Source organism: Engystomops pustulosus, chromosome 7, assembly GCF_040894005.1.
Source record: "Engystomops pustulosus chromosome 7, aEngPut4.maternal, whole genome shotgun sequence".
NCBI lineage: Eukaryota > Metazoa > Chordata > Amphibia > Anura > Leptodactylidae > Engystomops > Engystomops pustulosus.
Window position 1 is genome coordinate 148,835,684 of NC_092417.1, and position 13,464 is coordinate 148,849,147.

Below are 13,464 nucleotides of genomic sequence, written 5' to 3' on the forward strand. Positions count from 1 at the left end.
ACAGTCCCTATCTTGTACGTAACCCGGGGACTGCCTGTATTTACATTCCATATATTAGTATAGTATCTATGGCCTCCTGGTCTATATTTATATTCCATATATTAGTATAGTAACTATGGCCTACTGGTCTATATTTATATTCCATATATTAGTATAGTATCTACAGCCTCCTGGTCTATATTTATATTCCATATATTAGTATAGTATCTATGGCCTCCTGGTCTATATTTATATTCCATATATTAGTATAGTATCTCCGGCCTCCTGGTCTATATTTATATCCTATATATTAGTATAGTATCTATGGCCTCCTGGTCTATATTTATATTCCATATATTAGTATAGTATCTACAGCCTCCTGGTCTATATTTATATCCTATATATTAGTATAGTATCTACAGCCTCCTGGTCTATATTTATATTTTATATATTAGTATAGTATCTATGGCCTCAGGGTCTATATTTATATTCCATATATTAGTATAGTATCTATGGCCTCCGGGTCTATATTTATATTCCATATATTAGTATAGTATCTACGGCCTCCTAGTCTATATTTATATTCTATATATTAGTATAGTATCTACAGCCTCCTGGTCTATATTTATATTCTATATATTAGTATAGTATCTATGGCCTCCTGGTCTATATTTATATTCTATATATTAGTATAGTATCTACAGCCTCCTAGTCTATATTTATATTCCATATATTAGTCTAGTATCTATGGCCTCCTGGTCTATATTTGTATTTTATATATTAGTATAGTATCTCCGGCCTCCTGGTCTATATTTATATTCTATATATTAGTGTAGTACGGTATCTACGGCCCTTTAGCATTCTTAGTCTGTCTCTTTTCATCAATACCGTTGTACACATTAGTACATTATTGATTCTTTTAGGTCAATATGTTCAGTTCCCGTAAGATCTGAACCAGTACCAGTGCAGCTGTAAAGCAGTAGAACATTGTTGGAACCTTTTGTGATTTTGCTTTGGTCATAAGTGACTTTATGTAAGATCTCCGGCCTCTGTGCGTCTTACATAATGGAGAAGCTTTCAGTACTGATAGTTCTAATTGAATTAAAGGGATTGTGAGATCCTGCGTTCAAAAGTCCTTCTGGTGTCAGTCGTCTAGTTGGCTGATGTGACCTCCGAGTGACGTCTGATGTCACAATCTTTTCTGTTAACCCCTTTATGCCTAGAATGAGACAAGCTACGTTTTCCATGATCCAGGCCTGATGCTCATACTCATTTTGTGCACGTTTGTTGTATAAGAAGGGGTCAGGATTTACACCCTGACTCGTCTACAGCAATGGAGTCCTATATGCAGAACCGTATGTTCTGATCGCTTTGTGTTGTAGCTAGTTATTACTTTTTCAACAATTTGTTCTACTGTAGCTCTTCTATGTGATATGACTGGAGAAGCTAGCCTTCACTTCCCTCATGAATCACTATGCTTTAGGTGCCTATGACCAGGGGCGTAACTTGAGGGGTGCTGAGGGTGGGTTGCAACTGGGCACAAGAGGCTTAGGGGGCCCATAAGGTAAGTGGTAAGTTGGAGCTAGAACAATTCTCTTCCCTCTCCAGCATTAAAGGGTTATTTGACTCCTTTGACCTCGACCTTGCCTTTGCCCTACATAGTTAATAAGTTTATTGGCATCAGGTGCACAAGAACTGAAAATGAAATCCCCTGCTGATCTATAAATCTCTGCAACTAGAATGTGATTTTTTTCATATTTTTGGCACTTTTCCATTTTTTAAGCCCATTCAGGACACAGCAGGTTATATATCAGCAGGCCGGGCAGCGGAGAGAAGGAAAGGTTAGCAGTGAAATAAGGCGCCAGATGGGAAGCGACAGGCCACTAATGATTTACAGTACGCCAGAAACGTTTCTTGAATAATGTCTTATGGTGACTTATGCAAACTCTAAGTTAGAAAGAAGTTTAGAAAAGCAGCCCCTGACCCTAATAAAGTGATAATGTTAGTGCAACATCCCCCACCGGGGCCTAGCCTTTTCCTGGTGGCCTTGAGGCAGCCGGGGCTCAGAATACCGGAGTGGCTGGCTAGTGCGGCCTTCGGCACGCTATGGTCATGGTGATTGATATGGGGACCGGAGGATGGGCCTAAAGCCTTGCAGGTCTCCATCAGCTGGTGTGTGCAAGAAATATGGAGGGATAGGCTGATGCAATGTTTCACAACCCCTAAATATCTGTAGGATGAATCCCTGGGTGATGGATGGGGAAGCCCGTGGTGGTAAGCAGCCGTATCCAGGGATCAGATGGAGGCAACATTGTGCAAATCAACTTACAGTTCTTTATTCAACTTTCAACTGCAGGCAATGGCCAAAAAGTAGCAGCAGATTCAGCAGGCTGGAAGAGTCATGGAGAGCTGCCATGAAGGTTACTCTTAGCCTGGTAGTAACTGCAGGCAGGGCCAGATTAAGGGTCCCAGTGGTATGGAGCACCTCATTTAGGATGGGGCCCCCCAGCTCGGCAGCCAACGTGGGGCCCCCTCCCACAACAATATATGTAAAAAGATATAACATAGTTACACAGTTCCCAAGCTCTAGAGATATTAGAAACAATGGTATCTTTAGTTTTAGATAAATTCCTACTTACTAAACCATTTCCAATTTTGTTCCATGACAAACTAAAAAATACTCCCGCCATATTATTACTGAATAATCATAAGACAAAACTGTTACCAAATAAAAGGACCATAAGACCAATATTCCAAACAATAGCGCTACAATTTACAAATGATCCCTCGAAACTGACCCATAGGAATACCACAACATGACCAGTATTACCAATAATTTACCACATATAAACTCCATTTACTGATGATCTTTACCGCCATATTGTTATAATACAAACACCACCGAGCAAAGGGTGATATCACTAATGACACCTCTGTACTAGGCCCAAATAATATCATTGCATCAGGATTATCACCACTACATAATGACTGATTAATACTGCAATACTATATGATAACCTACACACAGACCAGTATGTACCAGCATATAGTGACTATATAGTAGTATATACCAGTCCTGCACAGAGGCTGCAGTGTGATCCAATGACTTACAGGTGACGTCCCTGATGTTGTCTCCTCCCTTCTGTCTGATATTCCAGGAGACTTCTTCCATCCATGACTCTCTGCGGGTTTATAAAACAAATATGGTTGGCATCATCCTATATACACCTCACACCTGACCCTCACATACAAAACTGACCACACTGTACCCCCACATATATCATATATACCCCCCACACCACAACTGACCACACTGTGCCCCCACATATATCATATATACCCCTCACACCACAACCGACCACACTGTGCCCCCACATATCATATATACCCCTCACACCACAACTGACCACACTGTGCCCCCACATATATCATATATACTCCTCACACACCACAACTGACCACACTGTGCCCCCACATATATCATGTATACCCCTAACACAACTGACCACACTGTACCCTCACATATATGATATATACCCCTCACACCACAACTGACCACACTGTACCCCACATATATCATATATACCCCTCCCACCACAACTGACCACACTGTACCCCTCACATATATCATTTATACTCCTCACACCACAACTGACCACACTGTGCCCCCACATATATCATATATACCCCTCACACCACAACTGACCACACTGTTCCCCATATATATCATATATACCCCTCACACCACAACTGACCACACTGTACCTGCCCCACACTGTGAAACTAAAAATACCACAGTTACTCACAGTATAATGTCACCTGGATAACAGAAATATGCCCCCCCAAAATATACCCCATAATAAAACCTCTGTGTCCCCTGCATATATTACTATACTACAGACCCTGAGTAATACTGTACCCCTAATTATATGTGTCACCCACCAATTACCCAATATATGGTTCCCCCATGACTTCATTTATATATTGCCCCGTTTAATGAATTAATTTACCTATTTATGGCCCTTTCTAATATACTGGGGTGCCAAATGAATTTTAGAGGCTGGCCTCTAATATACTGTCCCCCCATTTAGTTATATGATATACTGCTCCCACCCCCACCCGACCCTATGAACTATTTTACATGCTAGGCCTCACCCCCAATAAACTTCATACACTGGATCCTCTGTAAATTATTTTGTACTCTGTAGACTTCACTCTTTGGTTCAGTATGATCACAAGGAAACTAAATTTATACAGGTTTTATTGAGTTTTAATACATTTTAAAAAATTAAAACCTCATCACGAAAAAAAAGAGGTTTTGTCTTCTTCTGACGCTAATAACTTTTTCATAGCATATATACTCGAGTATATGCCGCGTTTTTCAGCACAAAAAATGTGCTAAAAACTTCAAACTTGGCTTATACTGAAGTGAAGAGAAAAAAGAAAGTCAAAACTCACCTTTCCTGCGCCCCCGCAGGTCTTCTCTCCTTCCATCGGCAGCGGCAGATCTGTACACGTTGCCGACGGAACAAGAGAAGAACTGCGGGGGCGCAGGAAAGGTGAGTTTTGACTTTCTTTTGCTACCAGGGGCAGGAGCTGGCTATATTGAGGGTCAGGAGCTGGCTATATTGAGGGTCAGGAGCTGGCTATATTGAGGGTCAGGAGCTGGCTATATTGAGGGGCAGGAGCTGGCTATATACGGGGGCAGGAGCTGGCTATATACGGGGGCAGGAGCTGGCTTTATACGGGGGCAGGAGCTGGCTTTATACCGGGGCAGCAGCTGGCTATATACAGGGGCAGGAGCTGGCTATATACGGGGGCAAGAGCTGGCTATATACAGGGGCAGGAGCTGACTATATACAGGGGCAGCAGCTGGCTATATACAGGGGCAGCAGCTGGCTATATTCAGGGGCAGGAGCTGGCTATATTCAGGGGCAGGAGCTGGCTATATTCGGGGGCAGGAGCTGGCTATATACGGGAGCAGGAGCTGGCTATATACGGGGGCAGGAGCTGGCTATATACAGGGGCAGGAGCTGACTATATACAGGGGCAGGAGCTGGCTATATACAGGGGCAGCAGCTGGCTATATACAGGGGCAGGAGCTGGCTATATACGTGGGCATGAGCTGGCTATATACGTAGGCATGAGCTGGCTATATACAAGGGCAGGAGCTGGCTATATACAAGGGCAGGAGCTGGCTATAAACAAGGGCAGGAGCTGGCTATATACAAGGGCAGGAGCTGGCTATATACAAGGGCAGGAGCTGGCTATATACGTGGGAAGGATATATCGGGGCAGGAGCTGGCTATATACGGGGGCAGGGGTAGGCTGTATCATGGGCAGGTGCTGGGTATATTTGGGGGCTGGCTGAGGAGTTATTTTTTGGCGGGATGAGCCGATGTTTTCATTGCTGCCATTTTGAGGACTGTGAGACCTTTTGATCAGTTTTTATCACAATTTTTATGTTATGTAAAATGGTGTAAAAGTTGCATTTCGGACATTTGGGCGTTATTTTCCGTTATGTGGTTCAACACCAGCAATAACCATTTTTACATTTTGATAGATCAGATATTTTGAGATGCGGCGATACCTAATGTGTTTGTGATTTTTACTGTTTAATAAATTAGTATCAGTTCTAGGGAAAGGGGGTGATTTATTTTTTTTTACTATTTTTTTTAAAGTACTTTAACCCTAGATGGTCTGATTGTTCCTACCATATTCTGCAATACTATGGTATTGCAGTATATGGAATTTTTACACAGTTTTCATTACAATGAGCCACTGGCAAATTGTAACGAAACTGCAGATGCCATGCAGTCTTGACAAAGACCCAAGGCTGTCATGGCAACCGATCGCTGCCCCCCCCATGACGTCCTAGGGAGTGAGTAACGATCAGAACAAAGATGGCGGCGCCAATGTGCCACCGTCCTTTAAATGTTGGCGGCAGCATCAGAAGGGTTAATACCCGCGGTCGGCTTTAGCACCAATCGCAGGTATTAGTGGTGGGCGTTTGCTGCAATATGCAGCAAACCCCACCTCTGTATTAAGAGGGCTCAACTCGTGAGCCCTCTTCATACAGGCCATGCACCTCTGCTCCGTACATGTAAGCCTCAGAGCGTTGGGGAGTTAATATTGTACCCCCCAAACACACACAATTTACTATGCAGCCCCCCCATAATTAACTATTTAATATGCTGCCCCCCATAATTAACTATTTAATATGCTGCCCCCCTATGATTAACTATTAAATATGCTGCCCCCTATGATTAACTATTTAATATGCTGTCCCCCATAATTAACTATTTAATATGCTGCCCCCCCATAATTAACTATTTAATATGCTGCCCCCCATAGTTAACTATTTAATATGCTGCCCCCCTATGACTAACTATTTAATATGCTGTCCCCCATAATTAACTAATTAATTTGCTGCTCCCCCACAGTTAACTTTTTGATATGATGCCCTCTCCAATTAATTATTTTAAATATCCTGACCCCCACCATCTTTGAATGCTGTTTGATTTAAAAAAAAAACAACAACCTTATGGGGTTGTGGGGGGCCCCCAACCAATAAAGCCAATGATGATCCGGCTCTGACTGCAGGCTGGGCTGGTAGGGATGGAGCCGAGTCCAGATGGTGGATACCGTCTCTCACCAGATAGATCCTGACAAGAAGAGGGCGCTATTCGCAACAACCACCTTGCTTATGCATTGGCAGGGGTGTCTATTAGCAACAACTTTTTAATTTGCAAAACAGAGTCCTAAGGGGACACATCTTCAGTCCAAAGGACCATCACTGTAGAGGCTCTTACACTTCATGGCCCATATTTATTCAAGCCCCTGCGCCAGTTTTCTGTCGGACTTCGCATGTCCTTTTTAGTGCAAACCTTAACATTATACAGTGTCCGACAGAAGTGTGTCACGCGCTCTATGTTATAGGTACAACAAAAAAAGTTGGTGCATTCTGCCGAAGCAGTGCAGGGGGCACCAGATTCATGAAGAACTTGCACCACAATTCATGAATCTGGCGCCCCCTGCACACTACACAGGCAAACTGCACATAGCACAGACTGCACTGTTTTTTGGTAAATATGGGCCTGTACATATACGAATTTTATCCTATCTTCTGGAATTTTGGAGTTTAACCAATTCTGAGCCAGAAAAGGTCATAGCTTTATAAGCCTACTGCCTTATAGACCTTGCCTTCTTACTAACCTCATCTTTATCCTTGTAACTTTTGCTATTCTTACAGCTCTGTTATGTTGGCCACATTTAAACTATAAGCTGGTTATTTTTTGTCTATGTTTTTTTCTTTTGTGTTTTTAAATTCCTATGTTGTCCTACGTTGTTGTTAAAATATTTCAGAAAAATGTAATGAAATTAAAAATTTGGCACTGGTTTGGCAGTTGAAAATCCTTTCACACTCCCTGCAAAATCCACTAAATATCTATGGTAGAAGATTTGTATAGGAGGAGCCAATATGTGGAGACATAAGGAAATTTGTGGCCGTAAATGTGGCCGTGTTCTGACTGCTCAAATTGTGTCCATATCACGTCACAATAGAAGTCTCGATCACGATGCGGTGCACTAGATGGATGAAGCACTGGGGGGGGGGGGGGGGGTTCTCTGCGGGAATGGAGGACTAGATCTGGGGGTGGGAATTCTGGGGAAGGATGGAGGAATACACCTGAGGGGCTTGCTTTGTGAGAACTGGGGGTAGGGCGGTCTGCTGTGTGAGAAGGGGATAGCAGACATGGAGGGGGACTACCTAAATGAGGAGAAGAGACAAGACCTGGGGGGGGGGGGTAGAGCAGGTTTATAGTAGGTATATTCCTCTACGTAGGGGGCTGTATTATGGTGGATATATTCTTGTACATAGGGGTCAGTAGTATAGTAGTAATAATCCTGTACCTAGGGCAAAGTTATAGTAGTTATATTCCCAGTGGCGTACCGACCGCGGTCGCAGCGGCCGCCATTGAGACCGGGCCCATCGGACGAGGGGGCCCGGGCGACCGTCTCAATGGCAACCGCGGTCGGTACGCCACTGGCAGTCGGGCAGGGGCCTCCGTCTGTCCGGACAGGAAGCTCCTGCCCGTCACTGAATAGTGCTCAACGCGGCAGTAAGCGGCCGCTCGAGCACTATAACTGGAGCGATGTGGCCGGAAGACAACCCCGGCGCACAGCGCTCCATGAACTGGGATGCGCGGCTGCGTGATGACGTCATCACGCTGCCGCACACCCCTTCCTGTCCGCCCGCGGCAAGAAGATAGAAGACGCGGGACCCGCTGCCAGAGGTGAGTATAGGGTTTTTTTAAAAATGGGGCTTATTGTATAATTAATTAATTGTGTGTGTGGGGGGGAAGGAAATATAATAATTAATTGTGGGGGGCAGAATATGTAATAATTAATTGTGGGGGGGGGAAATATGTAATAATTCATAGTGTGGGGGGGAGAGATTGTAATAATTAATTGTGTGTGGGTGGTGGGCAGAATATGTAATAATTCATTGTGTTGGGGGGGGGGGAATATGTAATAATTCATTGTGGGGGGGGGGTAGAATATGTAATAATTCATTGGGGGGGGCAGAATATGTAATAATTCATTATGGGGGAGAGTATATTTAATAATTCATTGTGGGGGGCAGAATATGTAATAATTTATTGTGGGGGGAGAGAATATGTAATAATTGTGTGGGGGGCAGAATATGTAATAATTTATTGTGGGGGGAGAGAATATGTAATAATTGTGGGGGAGGGCAGAATATGTAATAATTGTGGGGGAGGGCAGAATATGTAATAATTCATTGTGGGGGGATAGAATATGTAATAATTCATTGTGGGGGGGGGGGTAGAATATGTAATAATTCATTGGGGGGGGCAGAATATGTAATAATTCATTATGGGGGAGAGTATATTTAATAATTCATTGTGGGGGGCAGAATATGTAATAATTTATTGTGGGGGGAGAGAATATGTAATAATTGTGGGGGGGGCAGAATATGTAATAATTTATTGTGGGGGGAGAGAATATGTAATCATTTATTGTGGGGGGAGAGAATATGTAATAATTGTGGGGGAGGGCAGAATATGTAATAATTGTGGGGGAGGGCAGAATATGTAATAATTCATTGTGGGGGGGACAGAATATGTAATAATTCATTGTGGGGGGGTAGAATATTTAATAATTCATTGTGGGGGGCAGAATATGTAATAATTCATTGTGGGGGAGAGAATATGTAATTCATTGTGGGGGAGCAGAATATGTAATTATTCATTTGGGGGGGGCAGAATATGTAATAATTGAGGGGGGGGGGAGAATATTTAATAATTCATTATGGGGGGAGAGTATATTTAATAACTCATTGTGGGGTGGGCAGAATATGTAATAATCACTGAAATATCGGTTAGCAGAAAGGGTTTTGAGGGGTTTTTTTTAGGTATAGTTGGGGAGGGGGGCCCCATTAGGAATTTTGTCCCGGGGCCCAGTGGACTCTAGTTACGCCACTGTATATTCCTGTACATAGGGGGCAGTATTATAGTAGTTATATTCTTGTACATAGGGGGCAGTATTATAGTAGTTATATTTTTGTACATAGGGGGGCAGTATTATGGTAGTTATATTCTTGTATATAGGGGGCAGTATTATAGTAGTTATATTCTTGTACATAGGGGGGCAGTATTATGGTAGTTATATTCTTGTACATAGGGGGCAGTATTATGGTAGTTATATTCTTGTACATAGGGGGCAATATTATAGTAGTTATATTCTTGTATATAGGGGGCAGTATTATAGTAGTTATATTCTTGTACATAGGGGGCAATATTATAGTAGTTATATTCTTGTACATAGGGGGCAATATTATAGTAGTTATATTCTTGTACATAGGGGAAAGTATTATAGTAGTTATATTCTTGTACATAGGGGGCAGTATTATAGTAGTTATATTCTTGTACATAGGGGGCAGTATTATAGTAGTTATATTCTTGTATATAGGGGGCAGTATTATAGTAGTTATATTCTTGTACATAGGGGGCAGTATTATAGTAGTTATATTCTTGTACATAGGGGGCAGTATTATAGTAGTTATATTCTTGTACATAGGGGAAAGTATTATAGTAGTTATATTCTTGTACATAGGGGGCAGTATTATAGTAGTTATATTCTTGTACATAGGGGGCAGTATTATAGTAGTTATATTCCTGTACATAGGGGGCAGTATTATAGTAGTTATATTCGTGTACATAGGGGACAGTATTATAGGAGTTATATTCTTGTACATAGGGGGCAGTATTATGGTAGTTATATTCTTGTACATAGGGGGCAGTATTATAGTAGTTATATTCGTGTACATAGGGGACAGTATTATAGGAGTTATATTCTTGTACATAGGGGGCAGTATTATAGATAATGGGGCAGATTTACTTACCCGGTCCATTCGCGATACAGCGGCGCGTTCTCTGCGCTGGATTCGGGTCTGGCCGGGATTTATTAAAGTAGTTCCTCCGCCGTCCACCAGGTGGCGCTGCTGCGCTGAAAAGCATCTGAACGCGCTGGAATTCACCGAGGCCGGCTGAGTGAAGGTAAGCGCGTCCCTGAGCGACACATTTTCCGTTTTTAAATGCAGCGGTTTTTCCGAATACATCTGGTTTTCGTTCGGCCATGCACCCCGATTTCCGTTGCGCGCATGCCGGCGCCGATGCGCCACAATCCGATCGCGTGCGCCAAAATCCCGGGGCAATACAGGGGAAATTGGTGCAAATAGGAAATATTCGGGTAATACGTCGTGAAAACGCGAATCAGGCCCTTAGTAAATGACCCCCAATAAGTAAGAATTAAATTCACATTTATTACCTGCTGCATGGGTTCAGACAATTTCCACCATCAGTAATATTGTCTTGTTTGTGCCCCATATTGTAGTCTGCTCTGTGGTCTATGTTACTTATGGTACAAATGCAGTATAATGCAGTAGTAGTTTCCGGGGGTATTTACTCTGTTCCGGGGGTTTTGTGCCCCTGCTTAATACTTATAAGGAACCAATGATCTTCCTGTTATGTAACAATGTCGCCACCTTCTGCTCAATGAGTGGAATTATTGAAGTTTGTTCCTTTGCAGACAAGGCAAAGTGCATAATAAATAACATAAAGTAAATAAGAAAAAAAGATTATTAGAATGTATATCAGATATAGAATATATTTGTTTTCCTCTTTTCTCTATCAATTGTTATGACCTATCTTTAAGATGCATAGTGTTCCCTAAGGTTTCATAATTACTATCTATAAAGATGATATAGGCACTGGCCTCATTGATTTATATTTTAGTTATGTCACCACAATGATGGATTGTAGTAGACATTTGGCTTGTCTATAACTACTACAGAGTTAAGTCTGTCGCCAGTTATATACTTTGCCCTCTTTCTTACACATTTCCCCTATTCCAAACTCAAGGAAAACAAGTGTTTTAAAGTTTTTAAAAATATTTAATTTTCTTAACAATTCATATTAAAAATGACACAACAATAAATAAATATAATTATAGAATTTATTCTTCTAGCAATACATGTAAATGTCTCAACAACCAAACCAATGAACTGCCACTATATATATAATACCATAACATTATACTTCTACCAGGAGAGGAGTGGTTACATTTCCGCAAAAAAAACTATGACCAAGCATTTTCCTATAGACTTACTTAAAATCCTTATAATATTCCATGACAGCAAGTTTCTAAAGTGTACACAACTTTCCAGACAGCACCTGTCATTCTGAAGGTGAGGCTCTTTGCTTTTCTATTTTGCAGAAGAAAAACTATGTCTACTATAGCTGGAAATTGACTAACTTCTCTTTAGTGGCTACTGGGGCATGGAGTAGCCGCGCCATGTAGCTTCAGCTACGGCTACCCAGTAGTCTCTTTCACAAATTTACATATCCGGTTAATAAAACCTTTCCAAACTCAGCGGCCACTCAAGGATTAGCCCTAAAAAGGGCTACGATGGTATTTATTAGCTGAAACTGCCACCGGATCTACCTTAATGGTAGGTTTCCTTTAACAATGGTGGTAGCTGAAGTGTCAATAGCTAAAAAAAATTCATAGAAGAGATGGAGAAATACATAAAAAGGATATAAGGCACATGAAAAATGAAACATAAAATATAAAACAATAATATAACTGTAGGAACCATGTATAAATATGTATTCCTTTATTTGTAGCATGCAGAGGTAGCTTAAAAATTCTAAAAATAGCTAAAGACTAGTAGATAAATACTTTGGACATTAGCTAAAAATTATAAAGGCTGCTATAAGAATAACTAAATTGGACAATAAATAAAATCAATAAATTCATATACCGACCCTAAATCCGTCAGTCCGGGGGTTGGACCAGTCTATGTGATAATTACATTGTCAGAGGGACTCAGTAGGAGAAAGATCTACATGTTTATTATGTCCTTGGCTTTGGTCTATAGATTAGGGTTGTGAATAGAGATGAGCGAACACTAAAATGCTCGGGTACTCGTTATTCGAGACGAACTTTTCCCGATGCTCGAGTGCTCGTCTCGAATAACGAACCCCATTGAAGTCAATGGGAGACTCGAGCATTTTTCAAGGGGACCAAGGCTCTGCACAGGGAAGCTTGGCCAAACACCTGGGAACCTCAGAAAAGGATGGAAACACCACGGAAATGGACAGGAAACAGCAGGGGCAGCATGCATGGATGCCTCTGAGGCTGCTTAAACGCACCATTATGCCAAAATTATGGGCAACAGCATGGCCATGACAGAGTGACAGAATGAAGCTAGATAGTATCTAAAACATGCAATAATTGACCCTGACACTATAGGGGACGGCATGCAGAGGCAGCGGCAGCAGGCTAGAGAGTGTCATGGCGACATACCCTAAATGGACTCAGGCTTCAAACCAATGGGTGGCAGAGAGGAACCAAAGGAGGTGAGCAAGAAGTGCTCAAATAATATCGGTACATGATAAAAGTTTGCCAGTATATTTTGTGGATTACACAGCAGGGTGGCGACAAAGTTAACATGGAAGCCATGAAAACAACCCAAAATTCTGCCTGACACAGCTCGTTTGATAAGGGGACCATGTATGGAGGCAGTGAACTAGTAGTAGATTAAAGGTGCTGCAGTTAAAACTATGTTAGTTGGATCTTGTGATGGAGCTGGCGCTCCGCTGCCAGGCGAGCTTTCGCCAATCCAAGCCCCTGTCTCTAGGCTACTCCCCAAACAGCACTTTTGTATAAGATCAAGTGTAGTAGCGTTCTTATAAGTTTAGGATATGCCGGGTGAGGGGAATGTAAACAGATGCGCAAGAAGCGCATGATGCGCATGGAGCTGGCGCTCCGCTGCCAGGCGAGCTTTCGCAAATCCAAGCCCCTGTCTCTAGGCTACTCCCCAAACAGCACTTTTGTATAAGATCAAGTGTAGTAGCGTTCTTATAAGTTTAGGATATGGCGGGTGAGGGGAATGTAAAC